This window comes from Anthonomus grandis, chromosome 13 (assembly GCF_022605725.1).
Source record: "Anthonomus grandis grandis chromosome 13, icAntGran1.3, whole genome shotgun sequence".
Classification (NCBI taxonomy): Eukaryota; Metazoa; Arthropoda; class Insecta; order Coleoptera; family Curculionidae; genus Anthonomus; species Anthonomus grandis.
The window spans coordinates 16,738,977-16,764,924 of record NC_065558.1 but is presented as its reverse complement, the minus strand read 5'-3'; the positions used below and the strand labels follow the sequence as shown (position 1 = coordinate 16,764,924).

Sequence of the window (25,948 nt, the reverse complement as noted above, 5' to 3'; positions counted from 1 at the left end):
CGTTATATTTTTACTCAAGTTCTTGGTGTTTACAGTTTTGACCTCTCACAATTGCTTCAACCTATGTTTATGCCTTGATTGTAAAGAGGTTCTCGGATCTCATAAAGATAAAGTTAAAAGCTAAAGTTAAACTATTGTCCTCATTGGCGCAAAGCTCGAAGGTAAAACCCTGGTTCTCGTCCATAAATACTAGGAACTCTTGATGTTTCTAGTGTAGTTAGTGCCAAAATTATTAAGTAAAAAGCCGCAATAGTCACATTTAAAATATGTGGAACCTGGGGTCGAACCCAAACTCGACAATCTAAAAACAATGGTACAAAATAACTAGTAAAAAAAAATTTGAGAAAAATTCTAAAATAACAACAAAAAAAAACAAATAGTACAACGGACCAAAAATACGGAATGAAGTTCGAATTAACCAACTTCTATCCGTGTTTTTCTTCACGTAGGTATGTACGTGAACCTTTTGGGTCTCTTATTGGCTGATAGCAATCACGTAGTCCCAACAGTTCCGTAATTACGTATCAATGTGGATTCAGGCTTACTCTCTGTGTCACTATTCCGTTTATCTAAATTAAAAATTAAATGAAAAGAATAGGCTCACATCGAGGCTTTAGTTTTTTTTCGGGGAATTTTTGGAAAAAGTCGTCACAATAATGTATAACCTCATTGAAATTTAAAGTTTTCGTTTTTCTTGGCCACATATTCTTTTATTGCAGCCCAAACTAACTCAATTGGGGTTAAGTCAGGATGATATGAATGTAATTGTAATATCTCCTGACCTTTAGCATTAAAAAGTTCATCTATTTTATATTTGTTATACGTTGGATTATGGCCTTTTATTATATTATAAAGTTGCGGCTTTAACATATTTGCATCATAAGGTGTTCCCCTCATTCCTAACCATTCTTGCATTTCTGGTTTCCTTATCAATTAACTTGGTGTCTTATCTATTTGTTTATTGTGGTAAGGGGCTTTATAACCATAGCACAGTTTAGTTTTACATTTGGAATGAGAATTTTTGCTCACCCACTTTCTATAATTTTTCATAATTCATGTCATAGTAGTACCACTAGCACAAGTGGGGACCTTGTGCTAGTGGTCGAAACGTGAGTCTTTTACGTGAGTCGAAAAACTAAAAAAATCTGTTGACAAAGCAATATAAGTGAACTGTATATAAATGAACAGAAATAATTAAGTACATTACATATACATATACACTGAATACAAAACCACGAAAATCAAATATATACAAACATTGATGTCAGACATAACAAAATATAAGAAATTAATAGACATATATCACAATAAAAGCAAAATAAAGTCAAATTTCGTGTGTGCATCTGTGCATCCTGGTAGAATTCTTCTATACCATAATGATAGTAAAATCTTAATTAATTGTCGAAAGGGCTTTAAGGAATTTAGTGTATTCAGATTTGTTGGTAAATTTGCTGCAGCAACTTGCGCCACGTAACGTTAAATTAACAACTAGTTGTAAGATTCATTTTAAATAAGAATTTTGAGAAATTACCTGGCTAAAATATGTGCCCAACACTTTTTTTTAAAACTGTACCACAAAGTAGTAAAAAAGGAATTCTAAAAATTATATACCTATTTTTGATACCTATTAAGTAAGAACAAGTAATTAGCCTGGATGAAAAGTTATAGCGATTTAATTTATTCAACCAAATATAGTCCTCAATCCTAATAAAAGCTTTTTGAAAATCGGTTTATATAACATCATCCTGAGACTGGGCATCACTGGTTTCATAAATATGATTTGAAAGGCAAGACAAATTAGTAATGCGAGATCGGCCTCTGAAAAAACCATGGTGATCGACGGAAGTAAGACCTCTGACATGGACAAAGATAGATTCAATATAATTTCAAATATTTTGATGAATTACAGAGAACTCTTTTTTTAATGTGGGTGACATTTTGGTAATCTTCCATATACGTGGATTGCTCTGTAGATAGCATTAAGTTAATATGAGTCCGTTAGCATATAAATATAATCTTTAGCTAAAAATCAAGGTATTCCAGATGTTAATTCATTCTTGAGTCTTCAGCCGAAACCACCTGTGAAGCTTTTACTCTGGATATGTCTGAAAGAGGCAGGTTATCAGAAGCCAAGGAATGCTCGATACTAGTAGACGTTATAAAAGTGTTCCCAAAGAGTGACGCTTGTGGATCATTAACCGACGTATCATCAAGCAATCTCATAATACCAGGTATCCTATAGCGTCCTCTTTTATTATTACTAAAAGCCCAGAAGCTGAGTGGGTCCACAGAAATGTTCCTCTCAATGTCTAAAATATATAATTTTTAATCATTACGTATTTGTAGCTTAACAAGGCGCCTCAGGGAATAAAATTTATTGCGATATATTTTATTCGCTAATTTAGTGGGAAATCATCGTTTGTGCTTAAATAAGACACAAGCAACAAATATCTTATTCAATGTGTCATACAGAGAGATTGTTAACATTGGAGGATAAATACATAGAAAACCAGTCTGCTTCAACACTCAAGTTGTAGCTAAGAGGTAAGTCCTTATTAAGCTTAAACTTATCAACGATCTGGCAGGAAATGGTAAGATCAATTTCAAGTGAAGGATGATGCAAGTCTTCCATGATAAAAGGCACCTCGCTACGAGAAAAAGTGCAACTAAAATTCGATAGAACAAGGTACAATAATCTGTTGTTGTAATTTAGTATCTGATTATACTGAAAAAGATTTAATGAGATAGCAGAGTTATTAGCACTGTAGGAGGAAAAAAACTAGAGATAAACTGATCAAAAATGTGTGCAAATTGCGAATGTGATTGTTGGTGAAATCTACAATACAAAATACAAAAATATATATTATCTGCCAATGTGTAGTGATATTAACTGCCTGGAAGAAATAAAAAATTAGTAAGCAAGTGTCAAAGAAACATATCTTGAATTTTGGAAATGTGTGCACAAAATTTGTGGAATTATCTACAAATTTCGGTCTCAAATCAGAGATCTCAAAAATATACATTTCTTGATTTTTGTGATAATTTAAAAATTCTAATAATAAAAATATTTTCTTTTTTTTATTCCTATAATAACACTCTGGTAATATGAATAACTTTATCTGTCAATATGGAGTGACATCAATTGCTTCAAAACAAAAAGCACAAGTGCCTAAAACAAAGAATAAAATACTGCAACTGCATGAGCCATATAAAAAATAACTTCATTTGTCTAAATTGAGGAAACGATTTAAATTATCATTTATTATTATATTTCTTATAATGGCTTTAACTGCCTAAAATAAAATACTTTCAATATCAAATTTACATAACTGAGTAAATAAAACGTTTTGCCTTGAATTTTTATAATGGCATGGCGAGCAATTTTCACAAATTCCTTCTAACTAAATCCCTCGAGCACTGAAAATTGAAGTTCACTAATTTACCTAGAAGTGAATAAAGTAACGAGAAAAGTTCAAATTTGCATGTTCAGAGAACTTGATGTAGAACATCCTCGTGGAATACCATAAAAGTTAATTACAAATGTTTGCATATACATATAGTGCGTTTCATTAATAATGAAAAAGAAACTTTCTATAAACATATATCTGAAAATGCTTTATTCTAGAGGACAGAGATGAGTTTTATGTTTATTTTTTCTAAATAATATTTTAAATAATTAATGGACGATATTTAGTTGAAAATTTATATTTAGACGTTGAAAATGTCAATTTAATAAAGCTCAAAATTATGAAAAAAACCACATGGAAAACAATAATACGAAACATCGTAATTAATCATCAATTTCCTATAGCCGAAATATTGGTAAATCTTATCTAACAAATAAATAGAACAGATAATCGCTGATAATATTATAATCGACATTTCTTCGAAAAAAATAAATTAACCTTGTGAGTTTTAGTGTATAACAGATAACATGAGTAGAAAATATTAGTTTTTCCCCTAAATCGAGCTTAAATTTTAAATTAAAGTCAACTTAATCCATCGAGGCTTAAAAGATTTACTTATCTAATGTTCATTATACGGTTAACTTAAAGAAAGATTTTAAACAGAACGTACTTATACACGGATGCGATCTGTATAATAATCTTGCAAAACTATATTTAAATTCGGCCGCATCTGCTATGATCGATATGTTAATAAAATTCGGGCGAAATTTATGACACAATAAACTTCCTGTAATGTATTAACGACAAAACTAAAAACTTGGGAATTTTATTAAGTTTTCAGCTAGGATGATGTCATCTCCCTTATTGCACTTCTCCTTAATATTAAGAACGTTTATGTTATATCTACAGTGTGGTGACTTTAACTGGAATAAATTCAGTTAAAACTAATCAAAATTTATCTCGCAAAATTCCTGAGACCCGTCGATTTTTGTTTATTTTTTTTCACATTTCAAGATAGTTTTGTATTTTTTTACCTACAGGGGAGATCCAAATTAACCCCAACTTTTTTTTTCAAATGGAAAGCCACTTTTTTTAAACTCTCATTGAAAAGAGCCCTTTTTCCTGATTAAATTGCCCTATTTACTTTTGTGATTATCTAAAGGAGAAATACGAAAAAAAAATAAAAACCATTAAATTATTAAAAGTTGCGTTTAATGTATAAGATGCTCAAAATGAGCACCATTTAATTGTTGGCAAAGCCCAAGACGATAATAAAATTCGTTTCTGACATTTTCTGACACTTCTGGAGATATTTGTTGTTCGAAAAAGGTATAAGATGATACGTCTATATTTTGACATACTGTCGGTGGTGAAATTTTGGAACAAATGATTAATACTGATTTGGATCTGATTAAAACTTAAGCTATTCTTCCAGCATATCCAAGAGCAATTTGTTAAGCTTACGGTGTGATGGAAATTTAATTAATCCCATAGGCAGTTCTACAATGAGCAGTGGCATAATTTTTTCTAAAACTTTGACAAAATGTACATTCGTCATGAGTTTATTTTCTTTTAGAATAGTTTTGTTGCACAATTTTACCTTTTCTGAGATCTTACCTGTCTTTCTGGTCTTGAGTTAAATATTTTTGGTCAAATTTGGGCTTGAACAGAAAAAAACAGCAAAGGAGGTTCAGAAACATCACAAAGAAGTAACTAGTTGTAGGGGTTTTATTTTGTATGACTGAAGTTTCAATAAATTAAATCTATTTTACCATATTTTGCATTTTATTTTGGTAAGAAACAAACGACACTTATTAAATTATTAATTTTCTGGACTAGTTTTGATTGACTTATTTTATTAAAATATTCCTTATTCTCAAGTCAACTAACCACAGCGACCGAAAGACAAAAAGGAAACACGATGTATACAATATACAGCCTACCGCGGGATGTTATCGTGTTTTCGTCGCCACACCACGGTGGTCAACCTCGTTATTTATACGACTTGCTTCGACCTGAAGATCACATCGGACACCCGGTTTTTTGTTTCGGTTTTTTTAATTTTCTTTTTTGGAACCACGTTTTAATGGATACGGCGCTTTGTTCTGAGTTATATGGGTGTATATAATAACATAATGAATAAATTGGCTTTCCATATATGTATTTCTCATGATAAGCTCATCAGACAACATCATACATCAGTTTTAATCAGTCCTATCGTGATTTTTATCATTTTCAAATATTTTTGTGCCAATATTTATTTATTTATTTATCATATGGAATTCAGGTTTGACCCTCATATCACATTGACCAACGGATGTGCGGTATTGGTTACAAATTTGGTCTCATTGCGCAGAGATCATTAAATCAAAAATTAAATTAAATAAGGTGGATCTTTCTTTTCGTCTTTAAATTGTCCCAGGTTTTTTTTTATATATAAATTAGGAATATCGGACAACTACTTTTTTACGTAAAAATATATTTCTAAATGGCAAATGAATCTTGGCAAAATTTATAAAAGTGCTTTACGATTCTAGGCTCTGTATCACTTCTTTTACTTAGTCATCCGTCTTAACAGTTCTTCTGAACGTATTTTGCCACCTATTTCGATCACAAAAAAATGTGTAGCAAAGCTGCCTGGCTATCCAACGATTTGGTGATTGCCCTTGGCATTTTTCTAACTATTCCCTCCCATTTATGTCTCCAAAAAGGTAAGAATATGGTAGTCAATGGAGTAAAAAACGTTTGCTATTTCATGTAGAATTGAAACATTTGTTCTTACGGTCATTCGTGCAGGTAATCCCCAATATGCGTCTCCATTTCCACATATCAAACATTTTCAAAGTTCATAGTTTAGAGGCATATAGGGAATACCAGAGCAATAATTATATTTATTTTTATCCATATTTTGTGATGTTATTGTCTTATTATATCTTGTTTAGCCAATCTAGTAACTCTTATCTTGCAGCCTATTAAGGTTTTTAAATAAACAAAACTAGTAACCACTTGAAATTTACCATTATTGCCGTAAGTTGTTGTGGTTCCTATAAATATTTATAATTTTGGTTTTATCATGATTTATTTTCAGGCGATATTGAGCGCCAATGTCTTCAAGTGTTTCCAGAAGACTAAGCATTTCTGTCTGCGAGGCAGCAAATAAGGTCGTATGGTCAGCAAATAGTTCGAAGATTTTTGCCTCCGATTTTTATCTAATCCTTCATTAACTGTCTCATAATAGTAGTTTAAAAAAACTATTCACCCCCTGTAGTTTAAAAAGAGATGTAGATATAGAAAAAGAGATCGCCGATGCACACCTGCACCCTGCCTCCCTCCTTTGCAAGTAACACAGTTACCAGACCAGCAGTTATCAACTTTTATGGATGATGATTACATTCTATTTTCTGATTTGAAAAGGCAAAGTAAAGAGATGGCATAGATACATAGAAATTATCGAAAGTAGATTAACTGCGTATCCCCAAACTATGATTTGTATGAAATTTGAAACTTTTTCAACCTACATTTTGCATCGGTGTTTACTTCAGGGACAGAGTTAACAAAATTCCCCGTATTTTTCTTATGACAAGCCTGGGTTACTGATGTCTTTAATGGGTTGATTGAATTAAAGACGAGTCTTGGTCCGAGCCTAGGCATTCGTGTGGTCTTGTAAATTCGTACTTGCCCAACTTTTATGTAATATTTTTAACCTATCGTTAAATAGGGGAATTTTGTCGGAATTTTAAATAAAAACTTATGTTACATAAATTTTCCAAGATGAAAATATGTCAAATGTTGAAAATAATCGCCTTATATCATAAACATCATTGATCTCGATATTGTTTGAAGCATTTGTGGTTAAGAGAGTTGCTCCATTGTTTAAGCATGACATTGTGGGTGAACAGCGAGGCTTCGTAATGGGTCGATCTACCATTAACAAATTTTTGTGTCATGAACAGGCTTTGTTGAAGGCTTTATAGAATAGGTGACGTGTTTAGAATTCATACCGATGTCTACCGAAGGCTTTGACAATGTTGATCTTGACTTGCTTGTGAGGAAACTTTTGACTTTGGGTATTTTTGGTTGGGGTGGTTTGGTGATCTTAATGCTCGAATACAAGCAGTTAAAATAAAAAACTTTGTATCTTTAGCAGTTATAATTACATCAGGGGTTCCTCAGAGTGAGAATTTCTCTGCACTGCTTTTTTATTGTGTTTTCAATGATATTGAATCTGTCTTTTGTGCCACATCATTTCTGATTTATGTAGATGATGTAAACAGGTTTAGGGTCGTATTCTTCAGGTTTTAATTTGCTGCAATAGGATCTTAATGGCTTTATTGCTGTTTTGAAATAAAAATAGATTAATTTTAAATACCAATAAATATAAAATAATGTCCTTTAGTCATAAGCAGAATCCATTTACTTTCAATTATCAATTGGATAATTTTTCCTCTTGAATTTCGTGTGTTTCTTGAATGTGATTGTTAGGTTGTTTCTTGCAGGGATTTAAGCATGATATAATATCATGTACATATATAGTTACAGAATAAGTATTGTAAATGCTATTGGCGTTAATAAAATTTTGAAATTTGAATTTTGTCGCTATTCAGATCTAAAGCGAAATGGCGGCGCTAGTTTTTGTTTGACACTTGCTCAATTTTCTTTTTTAAGCTAGGAGTGATGCACCTTTAAATTAATATTAGTTAATAATTTTAAAATTATAATTATTGATTCCTAATTTTTGTTATCGAGTGGGCACTTGATCAATCCGGCATTTTGAATTTGACAACTATTGATGTATGCGAAAAAAGTGTAACGCTCTGATTAGGCTCATAGAAGTTGTTTTGTGTCTAAAGATACCAAGAAGGTAATAATTTACAAGTAGGTATGCTTTATCTGAAGTATAGTATAATAATAATTTTATCTAGAAATAAATTGATTAACAAAAAAAAGTCAATTAAGCATGTTCGATCATGTCAGAGCCATTTTTTACGGCGCAAGCGTAGCGCCTGTGGTTCCACGATTGTCTTTTAAATTATCTTTTATATTTATATTCTCTTTTATATCATATAATCTATTTTATAAAATGTACATAAAACATTTTATGTATGGCTAGAACAGGAATGTAAAAAACAAATTTTCAATAAAACTTATGGCACGGCTTATAGAGGTACGATTAGTTTCCAAAATGGCGCTATCTAACATTAATCAATACTACAACCCAGACTCGACAGTTTTAACCTACACAAAAAAAATAGAAGAACTAACTAGAATCTTTAAAATGTGACAAGTTATGAAGATGGTAGACACAACTGAAAAACAGGGGGAAGTCATCATAATTAGAAAAGCTTTTTGGTGATCGAATACCAGAGATCACGTACTCACTGTCGAAAGAAGCTTCAGCCCCACTCATACTAATCCACGAGGTAGAAGTAGCAATAAAACAAATGAAAAAGAAAAAAGCAGTGGGACCAGACAACATAGAGGTTGAATTTCAGAAGATGTTGGATGATAAACGAATAGCCTGGATTACTAACAATAGAATCTATAACTCTAGAAATATTTTCGAAAAATGGCTGCAATCAGAATTTATAGCGATTATGAAAAAGCATTTGGTCGCATTTAACATCAAAAGATGATCTATATCCTGGAAGAGGCTGGCTTGAACGATAAAGTTGTCACATTAATTTCGAATCTCCACTGAAATCAGACAGTATGCTTAAGACTTGATGAAGATAGAAACGGAACAGGTGAAAATACAATGTGGAGTCAGACAGGGTTGTCGCCTCTGATATTCAATTTATATTGTGAAAACAATTTTAACGAAGCCATTAACAGAGTAGAAGAAGGTATCCTCTTGAACGGAGTCAGACTAAATAAAATTTGATACGCCGACGATACTACGATGATAGCAGACGGCTTGAAAGCACTGCAAAATGGACCATATCGTGCAGTCCAACCGTCAACATTATGGTCTTAATATCAACGTAAAATAAACAAAGCAAATGATCACCAGCAAAAGAGATATAAGTGGAGATCACCTATATGTCGACGGAACTCGGATTCAACGTCTTCAACAATATCGCTACCTATTATAAATGAACAATGGGACAATACACAAGAAATAAAATGTGATATAAAAAAGCAAGGACGGTATTTTACAAAGTGAGTGCTATTTTCAAAAATCATATCTCTTGAAACGAAAGTAGGGCACTTTAGATGATATGTAATAAATAAATAAATAAATAAATTAGGCCTTTATTTTATACTCGGTGAAGGGCAGCGAATGCTGTTAACTTAACGGAGTACACATAAAATTACAATATTATCATAACTACTTTTAAAAAAGCAAATAAAACAAACAGAAAATATTTAACTAAGTGAAAAATTGCAGTGCTGTAACGGGGTATATCAAATTTTAAAACCGTGCGTGTTGTTCGGTTATGTCTAGAGATTCCTGTTTAAAGTTTATTGCGTAAGTTGGCTGCATAATGGTTTTTTAAAAGTTTAAACAAGAAACAACAATAATGAAGTTTTTCTCTATTTTGCACATTGAGCCAGTTTAGTTCTTTCAGCTTACAAGATACGTGATCCCGTCTTCTTAACCCATAAACAAAGCAAATGCAAGAATTTAGTATTTTTTGCAGTTTGTACCTACTGAAAACATCAAGACATGGTCCATATAGAAAATTAGAATAATTACAATGCGATAAGACGAGAGCTTCACAAAGTTGCTTCTTTATAGTAACACTTAAGAGAGCCTTACTTTTGTACAAGTTTCTCAGAGACATATATGCTATTTGAACTACTTTAGATACTTAATATGTTCTGTTTAATTATATGGCATCGAATCCTGGATACTCACACAAGGCACCACTAAAAATGTGGAAGCATTCGAGACGTGGCTCTATAAGAAAATGCTCAGAATATCATGGATAGCTCACATTACAAGTGCTAAGAAGAATGAAAAAAATCTAGAAGTAATGTACATACACCATTAAAATAAGAAAAATAGAATACCTGGGGCATGTTATGAGAAATGAAGATCGATACTCTCTACTGCAAACCAAAATACAAGTAAAGGTATTGGGTAAAAAAGGACCCGGAAGAAGAACATCATGGTTTTGGAACCTACGGACTTGTTTGGGAAAAGCTCAGTAGAACTGTTTCGAGCTGTTACAGAAAAAGTTACTATTGCCAACATCCAAATCGGATAGGTACCTGAAGAAGAAAAAGAATTATCAAAAGATAGTTGCCGTATCCATTTTGATTTATTTTAATATGGCTCATTTTCCACATATTTTTTATATCAATTCACTAATTGGATATCATATAATTGGACATGTCATTTTTATAATAACCCAGGAATGAAAAACCATAAATTGCATGATAAATTCCGTTTCATTTACGATTTATGTCACGTAGTACGTAAACCACATCCATTGTGGCTCATTAAATTCTCTAAATTAAGGTAAATATAAAACGCCTACAAACTTTACTTTTGCATGGGTTTAGCTCCTACGTAATTATATAAGTTTTTTTAACTTGATTTTTAATCCGCGTTAAAACATTATTTATTTATTGATATTATCGGCGGAGCAAACTGAATATAAAATACTTCACTTCCTGTATTGAAGATTTTCGATGGGGCTCTTCCGTTTTTTGAACACCCATTTTGAATACTAAAACCTGAGTTCGATGATTTTTATTTATACCAGTTCCCTAAAAGTACTCTCAATGTTGGTGGAATTAATTCTCGAAATTGGTGGAATTAATTAATTTTACTTTTTTAATCACCCTCGTATTAGCGATTCTTAGTGACGTCAGTCAAATTCATGAATTTTCGATATGTCAGTTTTTTGATTTCTGCGATACAAGGGTTGATTTTTTTAATTGAAAGTTGTTTTTTTATGTTTTTTTTTAAATTTAAAATAATACTTTTTTAATGTATTTTCCAATTATGCGTCTATAAAATTTCCAAACTAAGTAGCTTGCTTTTGTTTACCGTAATGTGGGAAATTCCTGATTCTTTAATAGATATATTTTTTTTCATTACTTCTTGTAATGCAATAATTTATCAATAAGCTTATTTTTATGCATATTATAACATTTATTATCGCCTAATGCGCCATGTCTAAAGTATTAAAAGCGCCGTCAGTTTATTTTTAAACTCGTTAATTATTATTTATTTAATTAATGCAAAAAATTATTACATCAATAACTATTATTATGTTATGATTTTTAAGGTTTCATCAGTTGTTGTTTATCCAAGGAACTGTACCAATCCTAGTTCCGTTCTAGTCAAAGATAGGATTTGCGAATATACCCGAGCACCTCTGTTCCATAGCCATTATTGCCCTATTAACTCTTAAGTCCCTATTTTTCCTTCTTTCACTCTGTTACTACAGAGTTCTTTGTGCAACTATAATTTACAAAAAAACATGTTTGATCGTCGGCCCTGAAAAAACGCTAAAACATGAATTACTGCATATAAAACTTAGATGAACAGTAATCGGTGCACGTGAAACTTAAATGGATTGAGGGTTATTGCAAACTGCTAACTGTCTATTTCGCTACATATTTACTTTTAGTTAAACATATATGACTGGAGTAAACAGGTTCCTTCCCTTTAAGATTGCTTTTTTAGGAGTGAAATAAACGCCATATCTTATTTAATTTTAAGAAATATTTTTTATGTCATAGAAAAAAAAAACAAAACAAATTGTTCAATCACGATTCCGGGATTTCTAACCGTTGACAGCCAAGAAACGAGCCTGTAATGACGCGCGGTTTCGTGGTATAAATCGCAATTATTTCTGGTAAAGACCGCACAATGGGCGACCATACCATCTCGACCGAAATAACTAGCTACGAAATCATTAATCAGCTTTTTCTGGAGTTTGCTCATCTTTTCTTTTAGAATTGTGGCTTTTACTTATTAAATTTGAAATGATAAGTGGTACAAACAGGACCAGTCCTGATGCTAATGAAACTTGTGGGAAACCAATAAATCAAAAATAAAATTTGCTTTTTTAAACGAGTCGTTGTCTTTGAGTGTGTTTACAGACAGGTTGGTCAAGTACCTTATACCTTGTATTAAGATGACAAACGGCCTGGGAAAAAAATCATTAAAGAATCGTAAACTGTTGATGGGGCGTAGCTTGCGTACTGTAAAAGCAATAAAATAGCTGTTTATACAAATTGTAGGTTGTAGAGGATGGGATATAGCCGATGATACTTTGGAAAAAAACTTGTTTGTACTGAATTGTTTCTTAATTACAATATAGAGTTAAAAAAAATTAAATTATATCTCTGTAATATTATTAGTACCGAAGGTACCCTATGTGATTTCGAAATAAAAGTATCAGGCGTCATTTACCCGTCTGATACTTCCATCACATATAGAACCGATATTTTTTAACACATACAATTTTTCTCTTTATGAGATATTGCAATCCGTTTTTTAAAAGCTTACCGGAGAAGTAAAGGAGTCTCAATTTTTTTTGAAGAAGCAGGCGAACCATAATAATTACTACTGCGCAGTAGTTCTATGTAAATAAATGGTTGACATATGTATCTATGTCGACCATTTATTGTTAGTAGATCAGGTTATGTAATTTATTATATTGTAGTCGTGACTGACACACTTTAATATATATTTTAAGTTCAGGTAAGTTTATTCATGCTATTTACAAATTACAGTTTTACACACAAAAAAAATAGTTTGTTAAAAATAAATAACATATAACACTAATCACACCCTGAATACAACATTGTTCATATCACAGGCAAGGCACTCAGACTCAATAAAAATATGTTGAGTAAATAAACGTTTCATTTTTGTATTTTAAAGATAGTGGAATCTCTCTGATATTAGACAGTAATTTAGTAAAGAATTTGACTAAATTAATATAATCGTCTAGATTAGATCTTTCCCAACCGCCAGAAAACTGCCCTTACATCATCTCTATGACATATGTGGTAATCATGAACATGATGTTGCGTTTGAAAGTTATGAAAAGTGAGAATCTCCAAATCCGGGAAAGTCTGTCTGCAATCGTCCCTGTAATGCAAACCAGCCAGAACTCGAACCATTCGCCTCTGCAATGCACAAATCTTGGTGACCGAGTAGGACGTGGTGCATAGTAAGCAATCTTTAAAGTCATCAAAATCCTTTGCGGAGACACAGCCCTCTAAGCTTCTTATCAGAAATACTATTCACGTGTGAAGTGAACCCCTAGAAGCTTTACACTTTCCTGAACCTCACAATCAGGAATATCTCTTAAATTAAACAGTTTAATTGTAAAATTTTAAATCAAATATTTTAATTGTTTTTAAGGGTTTGCTGATAGCTTATTTGAGGCAAATCAAGCATTGGTTCTTGACTGTGTCTCTAATGTTCTCTGCTCAGCTAACTGTAACACCCCATTATGAACCTTAGCAGTTGTGTCATCAGCAAAAAGAGTATTTTTTGTGTCTTTGTGCGACACAATGTGGCAGGTCATTGATGTATATTCAAAAGAGAATAGATCTTAGGGCTGATCCTTACAGAACCCTAAGATTCAACACCCTCTTTGCTAGGGTCAATGGTTTTGACGATTATTGATAAGCTGATTAAAAGACATATGTTTAAAATTAATCTTAAAGACGCTACCAAATTTCAAAAAGATGAAAATAAGCAACATTTCGTTGAAGTACCCTATGGTCCTATCCCGACATAAGGCTTTAATAGGATTTTTAAGAACCTAAGGTCTAAGAATGGTCTGTCAAAGTTCGGTTAAGTTAAGAAATCTTTTACGAGACCCAAAAGATAAAATGAAGACCAATGAAAAGTCCGGGATCTATGAGATTAATTGTAACGATTGTCGGAAGAATTACATAGGGCAAACATAAGGATCAATAATTAATGTCAGACTTAAAAAACATGTAGCCTATTTGAAATATGGAAGAGTTGGAAAGTCAAGTTTGGCTGAACATGTTTTAAATATTGCCTACTTTGTAGGGTTAGAAAAATTACTTAAACCAGTTAATAACAATAGAAAATTAGATGCATATGAAAGTTTTTTAATATTCAAAAAGCAAAAATATTATTAATCGGGATAAAGGTCCAATCTTTTATAGTCAACTGTATAGTTTAGCTAGTATTTGAACTTTTTTCAGCTTCATTGGATTTTTCGCTCTCTCTATTAGTCATATCTTTAGTATATAAGACCACAGTTTTATTTAACATCATTAACGAAACAGGTGTCGAGAATAAAATAAAGAGTTTTTGCTGTTGACATATCATTCGGCTTTCAAGATATGACTTGCACAGATAAAAAGGATCTCTTGACATAAAGTAAAACGAGTTTAAACCAAGGCCGTCATGTCTTTGGATATAGCCAAATGAATATTACCTTAGGAAAAACTTACCACATCCTTAGCTTTAGTCTACTACTATTTTGAATTGTTAAGTAAATATGTCCTAATTGTAAGAACAGCAAATTATTTAGTTATTTGGTCTAAGAAAAGAAAAAAAAAAGTTCTCTCCCCAAGGTCATTATGTTTTTGGTACAAGAGTCTTAATCTTAACTTCAAAACGTGTGATCTTCTCATATGTACATAAATGTACTTGTCTGAAAGACATTTCTTTGACGGAAATAAATGAATGGCTTAAAATCTAAAAATTTAATGGATACAAGATCATTAAGTTCTTACGTCAAATATTAAATATCTTGTATTAAGAAATTATTTACTTGACCCAAAAATTATTATTTCGGTTTCGGAAGATAACTTTTCGAAATTTCGTAATACAACTCACAAAAAAATATAAAATTAAGTTAAGCCTGTCAGAAAACACTATAATATTAATTATAAAGGTAGACAGCTTCACACAATTTTACATTTTTTTGTGGGTTACGACTGTTCACAACCAAATACGTATACGAGTATATAATATTTTTATTGTATTTAAACCCCCTTTATAATTATGTATTTTTTTATTAAAATGTATCCTATGTTTTCATTTTTCATAAACTGTTTTTGATTTTACTTATATTTTATTCACTTAAATAAGTTTTCGCATTCAATATTAAATATCGAAGCAAAATTTATAGCGCTTTTTACGAGGATTTTTCGAGGATATAAAAAAGAAAAGAAGATAAAATATTAATAACACACTTTTATTTTATATTATGGAAGTCATAAGTTTCACAAAATACGTACTAATATTATATCTTTAATATTTAACGTCAACGCAAAATTAAACTCTCTATTATGCTATGAGTATCAAAAAATAAAAAAAATCTGTAACACTTATTGCACTAGTCTTATTTTTTTAAATTATTTTATGAAACCAGAAGGTAATGACTATTGTCTGGGCTTATGGTTTTTAAGTTATTTACATTTCCAAAACTCTAATACTTGTAGCTAATATCTGCTAACCATGCGACAGCTTAAAGCTACTATCGTAGAATTTATAAAAACGTAATTTTTATAAATTCTACGTTTTTTTTCAGAGACACAGATTATAGCTAACATCTTCAAAATCGTGTATTATTGTTGATTCGAGGACCAAAATCGTTTTACTGGTATTTTTGTTTTCCCTGAAACAAAACTGATCTGTAAAATAGCATTTTTTTCAAAATTAAAAAAAATTACCGCCATGCACTTTTCCAATACTAATTTGTATAATAATATAGTTATAAAATAGATAAGGATCTATCATTAGCCGCATCTGACTCATCACCATTTTTGAATACTGGTATTATTATTGCTTACTTTAAATCATATTGACTTATGATTTGATTTATGTTTTTAAGATTGTCAATAATTTTTGCTACTTGATATAGTTTTAAAAATATTATTACAGCATATTTTAAAGAATATTATAGACATGATCCTAATTTAAAGCATAATCTTTTATCCAAGGATTGTCATACAAATATAGCTTGCCAGCTAATCCATGAAGTTACATCTCAGCCGTAAAAAGAAATATTTAACTGCTTGCAGACAAAACAATTTTTAGTATTTTTTTTTAAACATAAGTTTGGTGAGATACAAATAATAATACAATAAAATCAATTTTTTTCCCTCTATTACTCGGCTAAGTTTTTATGAAGGCCTGTTTTTGTATTTTGAATTTATGCGAATCCTTGTTTTTAGTGTCGTTTCTAAAATTAGAGAGCCAATTGGAGAAACTCTTAAAAAAAAGAATTAATATTCAATTAGAGGACCATAATCCTGTACTTTTTTATAAAAGGCAAGGGATGTCTTGCTAATTTTAATCAAACAATTTTAAAGGATTTTTGATCCTCTAGGGAATCTGCCATCTAAGACAAAAAGGAGTAACTACGATGAAAAATTCTGCAATTGATGGAAAAGTCTCTGGGAACTGGAGCAGCATAAAATTTCATTTTGGCTTCGTTGATATTTCTCTTGTATATAAATGACCTATTGCTCCTGACGATAAAATTTGCTGATGATACCTCAGTTAAAAAATAAGGTCAATCATTAAGAGTTTAGTGTATGAAGGAATTAAAATATGGTGTCGGAGAAAAATGAGACAGTAATTTTTAAAGGTATTTAATTCAATATTTAATTATGTTTCACAAAATTCGGAATAGCAAAAAATGTGCAGTTTTTCCTCTTAAATGGTTTTTTTTATAACATAGCTTATAATCTTACATATTAGTTATAATAAACTGTCGAAATTATTAAGTCATTAAAAACTATGTATATAAAGGCCAAAGGGTAAATAAGAAAATTATTAAAAATGCTATATGATATGAACATAAATAATACAAATGTTATCTAAAATTCTAAATGAACTATTTCAATTAGGTAACTTTATTACACTCATTGTAAAAGGTCCAAATTAACCAACTTCAAAGTTAAAGTTCGATTTGGGGGAAAATTTGAATTACTTATGTTGAGTATTTAGACGTTGATTTTATATCTTTATTTATTAGAAATAGTAGACAGGGTGTTTCCTTTGTTTGAACAGAAATTATTCATATTTTCTCTTTGATTTTTTTTTGTTTGAAAATGAGTTTTAACCAATTTTTTAGATTACTGGGTGTTGTGGTTATTCAGCAGTTTCTTTTAATTTGATTCGTTTTCGATTTAAGAAGTTTTTTGAAAAAACATGTGACATATTGAAGAATATTTTTGTATAATAGATTTTTTGTTAGTGTCATTTTTCAGGACCAGATCAAGAAGTAAGAAAAAACGTGATAGTACTATATTAAGAAATAAATTCATTTTTGTTTTATTGTTAAACAACGCAATGAATATGCTTCAACAAACGACAGGTTTTATATGTTTATTTAGCTCATCATTTCTATAGGTCCGGTGCCGTTAAGCAGCACATAACTATCAGTTATCTAACACGGATGGTCGTAGATTACCAAGTTCGGTGCGCCATTCACGGAGGCCCCAAAGCAAATTAATAAAAAAAGAAGTTTTTACCTTTTGCGATACGCGACTCGCATTTTGTACTACATCTCGTTGAATGAAGAAAAAAAACGGAAGCTACTGTTACTCCACAGGTGTCCCGTGTAAGTGACACGTTTAAAAAGTCGTTCGTGGGAACAAAAAAAAAGTCATTTTTTTTCTTGTTGAATAAAATGGCGATAAAAGACCTCATCATAATCTGGGAAATGAAAGTGAATATTCTGCATGTGTCATTTAACTCATCAAGGATTCCTGGAAATTCAGGGTTATGACAAACGGCTGCGATTCCGTTCGGAATAATAAATGTTTATAAATAAACCGGCTGTTAAAAAGGGTTAACGATGCGCTACACCATTATAGAATATTGTTAAATTTATAATACTTGTGAAAATCGATTATATTTTCATATTTTCCATACACATTTTTTGCGTTTTATAATTTAATTTAATATTTTTTTGCATATTAATTTTTCTTTCAATAACTTAAGTTAAATACCACAAGATTATATTTTTGGTTCGCATTTTGCATAAATATAGTTTTCAAAATAATAGAACCTGAATTTTAGGGTGAAAGCTATTTATCTTTCAATATAGAGTAAGAAGAAAAGCAAATTATTTTCTTGACGACATTTGGTTAAAAAAAGTTACAAATCTTTTGTTGCTGAAGAGAGTGACGCGAGTTTTCCAAAAACAGCTCTTGTCAATGTTTTTTTTTTAATATGACAACAAAAACTGAATATGCTTCATATACAAAATTTCTAAAAGTGTTTAAATTATAATTTGTAAACTTAGGAATTGTCTACTCTCTTGTTAAGGTATTTCTATACTTTTTACTATGGTATATATGGTCGTTGTTCTTCTTAAGTCTTTTCTCATATCAACGTGACGACATGATCTTGTCACTTAACATGGCCGGCCCCATCTCAATTTTTCTGTTCAATATTATTTTCACTATATATAGATCTTTCAATTCTATATTAGTTTTTATTCTGTATTGTGTTTTGGTCCATATATCCTTGTAAGAATTCTTTTTTCTACAATTTTTACACGGTTTTCGTCTTGTTCTGTCATTCTCCATGTTTCACATGCAAATTATAGGTCTTATCACTGAATGGAAAATCTTATTTTCATACGGCGCGATACATTATTTTTTGCAACGTAAAACAGCAATAACTAGCACCATCTATTCTGTTAATTTCCTGTGATATATTGTTGTCATTGTGTTATGTCGTGATTGTAACTCCCAAATACTTAAACTGTCACGTTCTGTTCCATTCTATCTCGTCGTTCTGTTCTTGTTCGTTGATTTGGAGTTCAACTTTATAACTTATTGCCAGTTATATAAACTCCTTCTTGACACTGACAGTTGTATGTTAATATATTACATTTTATTGTCACATCCACTGCTAATATATTCTGAGAAATTCCACGTCAAAGAACAGATTCTGTATTGTATTTATGTTGGAAGTAACTGAACAATTAATTAATTAGTTTTCCATTTTCACTAAAGTTGGACATGAATCTAAGAAGCTTTTAGGCTTAAGGCGGTTTATTTTACAGGTGCCTTCTTAAAGAAAGTTCATTTAGAAGCTTAAACTTGTTAATGTTTCTCTTTCTGAAAATGTCTCGATAAGGACTGCTTTTGAGGAATCGGTAAATTTTTGCTGTTTTTATGAAATATTAAAATGGGATTGAATGGACTACTAGTAACGCCATTTCGCGAAGATGTTTTAAAATAAAACTCAAATTTATGACATGGGATTAAAGTTTTAAATAAAAACGGATTTTTGGAAGCCACTCGATTATTGTCCATTAAGAAATTATCAGAATCATTAAAAAAAATCTTTTGCGTAAATACTGGTCATCGCCTTCTCTCCCTCCTAATATACGGCGCTACTAGATATTTCACGAAATGTTCATTTTAATATCTTCTTCATGAAAATCGTCCCGATTAAATTCCAACTTCCTACGTTTATGTCTTTAGTAGCGATTCGTCAATTTACGATTTAGGCAATACATAAATGGTCTACATATGCAGGGTGATTTTCAACCTATGCGCATAAACTTGGGAAATGGTAGATGAAGATCAATAATGAGTAATGATGAGAAAAAAATGTAGTAAAATATTTTTGGTTTCCGAAATAAAGTTAAACAAATGTCAACAGAACGTGTATCAGACGAACTTATTTTGCTTATTAATAACTGATAGGAAACAAGTCATAATGTTTGGAATTTGAATTTGGAAACATTTAATCTTTAGCAGTACTTAGTTTGTTGGTGGCTGTGATCGTTTTCGATCGTTATTTTCACACGAACAAAATAAAAGCATCAAATGTAATGGCGCACATTTTTACAAACGAAGAACTTTTCGACATGGTTTTGGTTTACGGAGAAACGCATCAGAATGCAGTGGCAGCAGCTGATCTGTATGCCCAAAGATTTTCCCGAAGATATCACCTGAGACGTGGGGCTTTCTTACGTGTTATTCAGCGGGGTAGAGAAACTGGCAATTTGCGGCCACGGCCTGGACAAGATGGAGGAGCTATTAGACCTAGGCACATTCTAAATACGAGTTGCTGTACCCGTTTCATGTGCTGATGGGTACAAGCCCTACTTCCAAGAGATTTGCCGCTTCGAGTACACTTTTGTGAGTGGTTGTTACATCACCAGCAGTTAAGCCCAAACTTTACCATGAACATTTTAGTTATAAATGAAGCAAATTTTACGCGCAATGGAATTTTCAACTTTCATAACACTCATTACTGGGCTTTGGAAAATCCGCATATTACACGGAGAACGTACTTTCAACAACGTTTTTCTGTAAATGTATGGGCTGGAATTCTGATCGGGATGCTCATCGGACCTTTTATTCTGGAAAATCGTTTGACTGGTGCTCGGTATTTATAATTTTTGCGCAACAATTTACCAGTGCTCTTTACAATACAATTACAATACAATTGTAATGTAATTATCTCAACGTTAGGCAGAACATGTGGTTTCTTCATGATGGTGCTCCACCACATTTTTCACGACCAGTGCGACAAGATTTAGATCGTGTGTTTCCCGGACGATGGGTAGGCCGTGATGGTCCAGTTGGGTGGCCCCCTCGCTCGCCTGACCTTAATCCATTAGACTTTTATTTGTGGGGTCATATGAAAACAATGGTGTATGTAAACGAAGTTGATACTGAGCAAGAGCTACGACATCGCATAAACGGTGCCAGTGACGCAATTCGCCTACAGCCTGGTTTGGCCCGTGCATGTACGTCTTCATGGATTCGACGAGCTCAAGTCTGTATCGGAAATAATGGAAACAACTTCGAACAGTTGCTTTAAATTAGTTTAAATTAAACACGTTAAAAAATACACGTTTTTATTAAAAAAAATATGGATATCTCCAAAACTAAAAATGTTTTACTAAATTTTTTTTCATTATTACTCATCAGCTATCATTTCCCAAGTTTATGCGCATAGGTTGAAAATCACCCTGTATAGTGTATATCTATCTGTCAACGGGCATATCATAAAATAATATAAACATTTTTAGTTTAAACCTAATCTAGGTATTACAAACCCAATTTCTAATGGTATAATTTAAATGACTAATCATTTCAGAGGATAATTATAATAAAGGTAACAAGGAAAAATAAAAAAGACTAATTAATAAAATTTTAACCAGGAGCTTTCATTTAACCACAAATAAAACAAAAGTTTAATATTAATTACATTTTCTGTTCTGCTACAAACAGGAGAGATACAATATTTTTATGAATAACATCAGAGTTTCATTTACAGTTTTATTTTATGATTTTGAAAGCGATCCAATTAAGTTGAAAAGTTATTTGCCAATCTAGCTGATCTTGTCAAAAAAGAGTTCTGGCCATAGTACGATGTGAGTTGACTTGGAATGAATGATTTCGTCTAGTTTGCCGAAAGGGAACATGAAGTCCAATATGACTTGTGGGTTCAGGGGTATTAGAATGAGAGTGCAATAAGTTACAGAATAAAGTAAATCTCTGTGCATGCGACGGATTTGGAGCGTGGTTATTTGAAGTAAGTTTTCCAGAACTGAATAATTTATGTTGTCAACTCCTTGCTGTTGTTTATATGCAATATATATATTAGGAACTTATGTTGAACTGTTTGGATCGCTTGAATATGATTGTTATAGATAGTTATGTTATAAAATATAAATTTTATAGATGGAAATTATACAGCAGACCAGTACGCTAGTACCACACATTGAGAAAATATTAAGAAATTCTTTGGTACTGCGTTTGATAAAGCCCAACATTTGTACAGATTTAGAGATAATTAAGTCTAGGTGACGAGTAAAGGATAAATGGCTATCTCTAGATCTTTTTTTTGAGAAGCTAATAATAAAGGAGATCCTTTAATATTATAAATATAAATTAAAGGGTTTTTTGCTTTACTAAAAATCATTAATTGAGGTTTATTAATATTAAACACCAGTCCATTTTAGTCACAACATTGAGTTAAAAGGTATAAGTCTGATTGAAGTTGGTTGCAGTAATGTTGATTTTCAATTTTAATATAAAATTTCAAATCATCAGCAAATAGTACAAAAAATGCAAACATAAAACAAGAAACAATATCATTTACGTAATCATTGAATAGTACGAGCCCTAAGTGTGAACCCTGTGGAACATCTGATAGTATATTGGTTTCAGTGGACGGAAAGCTCTGAATAAGTACAATTTAAATGAGTTTCTGTAAGATAAGATTTAAACCACCCCAAAAGCTCAGAATGCCTATATCTTTTATTAGACTTTTATGGTTTATTCTACCAAAAGCCTTAGTGATATCAGTTATAGCATGCACATGGAATACTTCTTCCAATGATTCGAAGACGAACTATGGATAAAAAGGTTGACTGATAAAACAGCCCTTCAAACTTGCGGATAGATAGTCACTCACTAGACTTTCAAAGACCTTAAGAATTCAACTCAACATATTTATAGCTCTGTAGTTGTTGACTTATCACCGGTTTTCAAAATAGGCATAATAAAGGTTGATTACGAATATGTTGGAAAAGTTCCAGTTTTTAGACACGTTAAAAATAATGTGGAATGGTCTAGAAAATAAGAAGCTACAGTGGTTTAATAAGAAATGGAGGGAGGCCGTCAGAACCAGGTTCTTTGTTTACATCTAGAGCACATAACCCTTCATAAGCTGATGAGATAGAGATACTAAACTGTGAAAGGCTGATGTTTTTAAGTGTCACAAAATATTGTCCTTATTACTATACATTTTAGAAAAATAATCTGCAAACAAATTTACAATATCTTCTCCTGTGGCAGACCTTAAGTAACCAAAGTTCATTGCTGATGGTATGTGACTTTCCTTCTTTCGCAGTTAACAAACTGCCAAAAGTGAAAACAAATTTTCACATTATCCCTTAGGGAAGATTCAGTTAAAGCTACGTAGTTTTAATAACTTTCTCTCTTTAGAGATTTGCACCTTGATCTCAAAATAGAAAATTCATTATAGTCTGCATAAAGACCTCTGCTAAAATATTTTTTATGTACTCTCTTTTCTCTATAATTTTTTCTTTAAGCTCCTATAAAAACCAAATAGGAGACTTTTTAGCTAAAAATTCCTTTATGGGAACAAAATATCAACTGTTACATAAACAATATCATAAAATATACTGATCATATCACTTAGAGATCTGTCCTGATATAATATGTCCCATTCAAACAGATAAAAAAAATGTCATAGCTTTTGTAGAAATAATTGCTTTTCCGCTTTTAGTTAGTTATAAGTATGTGTGGATTCGCATTCAGTGGAGAAGGAAAGTGGTAGGATAGTAGGCGTCCATTGGTAAAAGCGCAACTTCTGCCTCAGATACTGAGATGTCTCTATTCTGGAGAACACTTGATCCAAATAGTTGTCGTTGATATTACTAATAGTGTTTATTTGATAGTTAAGATAGTTAAGGCATGATAAATAAATAAATATACGTTTATTTGCCAATATAAAAATATCTAGAAATTACATCAACATATAAGGGCAATAAAACCGGTACTCACATAAGCTGCACTAATTTGCCACTTGTTTGTGAAATTCTTGACAAGTCACATTCGGTAAAACAGTCACATTAAGGAATAGGGCACTTTTCAATATTGTAATCAAATTTGAAATTTTTTTGTCAACTCCTTGACATCCTTTTGACTCTTTATCAGTAACAATAATACAATAAATAAGCCTACAATTTTATTTAAAACTTTATAACTTTAATAACGCCGATGGAGATAATACATAAAATAAAATACATTTCAAGAGTTATTCACCAAATTATGGAATATGGATCTTTTTGTTTTTTGTATCCAATTTTTAAGATCATTTTTAAAACACTCATGTTTCATATTATCGTGTAGGGGTTTAGGTAGTATATTGAAGAGATTTGATGCGATATATTTAAAATGTGTTTGACCAATAGCTTTTTTGCTTTTTGGCATGTTCATTTTCTTTTTTCTGGTGGTGTAGGGATATGCTAGAGGACTTATTTGAATTTTATTCTTTTTTACGTTCATTAAAAGAGTAAATGAATATAACTGTCGTATGTCCATTATTTTTGTATCATCGTGAAATAATTGAGTTAAAAATAACCGATTTTTCTCAAAAATAATTTTAATTATCCATTTTGATAAGAGCAGAGATGAAACCTGAATGGATTCAATTGCATTTTGTAAACTGCCAATTAAAGGAATTGTTGCTATCGATGTCAATTCATCCCTAATCGATATACTGTTAGGAAAAATTTAATCCTATAGGACACAAAGCTTATGGTCTTGATTCATCTCATTGAGCTTTTCTAAATTCTCTTGCAGTTCTATGTATTTGTCCAAGGGACACCTTGACGAAAAGTAAGCTGTAGTAAATAACTTGTTTTCCTCCTCTAGCCCAACGGCATCAAGATGTCCGTAATATCTTTTTTTTTCTTTTTGTTGAAGTTGAAAAAGTTGAAGCTTTGTACGAAGGCCTCTAACATTTTGGAAATATACTAAGAGATAAACAGGTTTTTTAATTTTTGCGGAAATAATTTATTTAGTTTTGGATATATATGTATATTCGGTTTTGATCTTCTCATTAAAAAAGGTTCAAACTGATGAACTCGAATTAGTCAAACTAAGATTTAGCGGGAAATTTAAATTTGCGTTGCTGTTTTATTTTTGGTTGAATGGGTGGTTCCTTTGCTTGAACCCATTTGAATTTTCTGTCGGATTTTTGATTTTTGTCGAATAGACTAGACTATTATTAGAATTTCTTCTTATGCGAAAACTAGTTTCAAGTTAAATAAAATAAATTTACATAGAATAAAAAGGAAATGCAATAATTGTAAAAAGACCAGTGGCTTTCAAGATTGAGAGTAGGAGAATTTTTGTTACTTATTTACTTTCTTAGAATATTTCATCAAAATTAAACAAACTGTACTATCTATACATACCGTATAGTAGTATAACCCTTGACGATTAGCTAAAGTTATACGACGAATAATCGTGCTTATCTGTCACTCTTCGCGTAATAAAACCCATGAATCCCTGATATTTTTTATCTAAGTAGATTAAACGATGCTTGTACATTTTTGAACAATATCTAATTGTTCAACCTTGGTTAAAACGCGTGAATAATTGACCAAAACAGACAATGTCCGTCAGTTGTCTTTTATCGACGTCTTTTGAATCAACTTGGAACAGAAGCGTTCAAACGGCGTACTTTTTAGATCATAAGTCATCTGTGATTCTAAAAATTTCATCTTCCTTTACCTGTTAATCCCCCGAAAATCATGCTTATGCCATAAAAATATATAAAGATAGTTATGCAAAAAAATTATGCTGTAAAAAGATGGGTAGATTATTGTTCATAAAATTACAGTTTATTGACAAGTATGACAAGATTAGTTGATGATGCTGCCCTGGAGGAGAAATATTAGGACTTAAGCACGAAAAATGGGTAACCGGTATAAAATAACCGCCTTGAATTGGATATACCACTTTTCTATCAATAATTCAACCCGTTTATCCGCGACTCATCTTCAGTGATTATATCTACCTGGCGAAACGGGCTTCGCATAACCTATAATTTTATGAAC

The 25,948-nt window shown here is 31.4% G+C and overlaps 1 protein-coding gene across 1 annotated transcript in view; it reads left to right on the top strand.

Moving 5' to 3' along the window:
- The window catches only part of LOC126743873 (single Ig IL-1-related receptor-like), an 80,584-nt gene that overhangs the window by 2,105 nt on the left and 52,531 nt on the right, over positions 1-25,948 (top strand). The window lies entirely within an intron of this gene.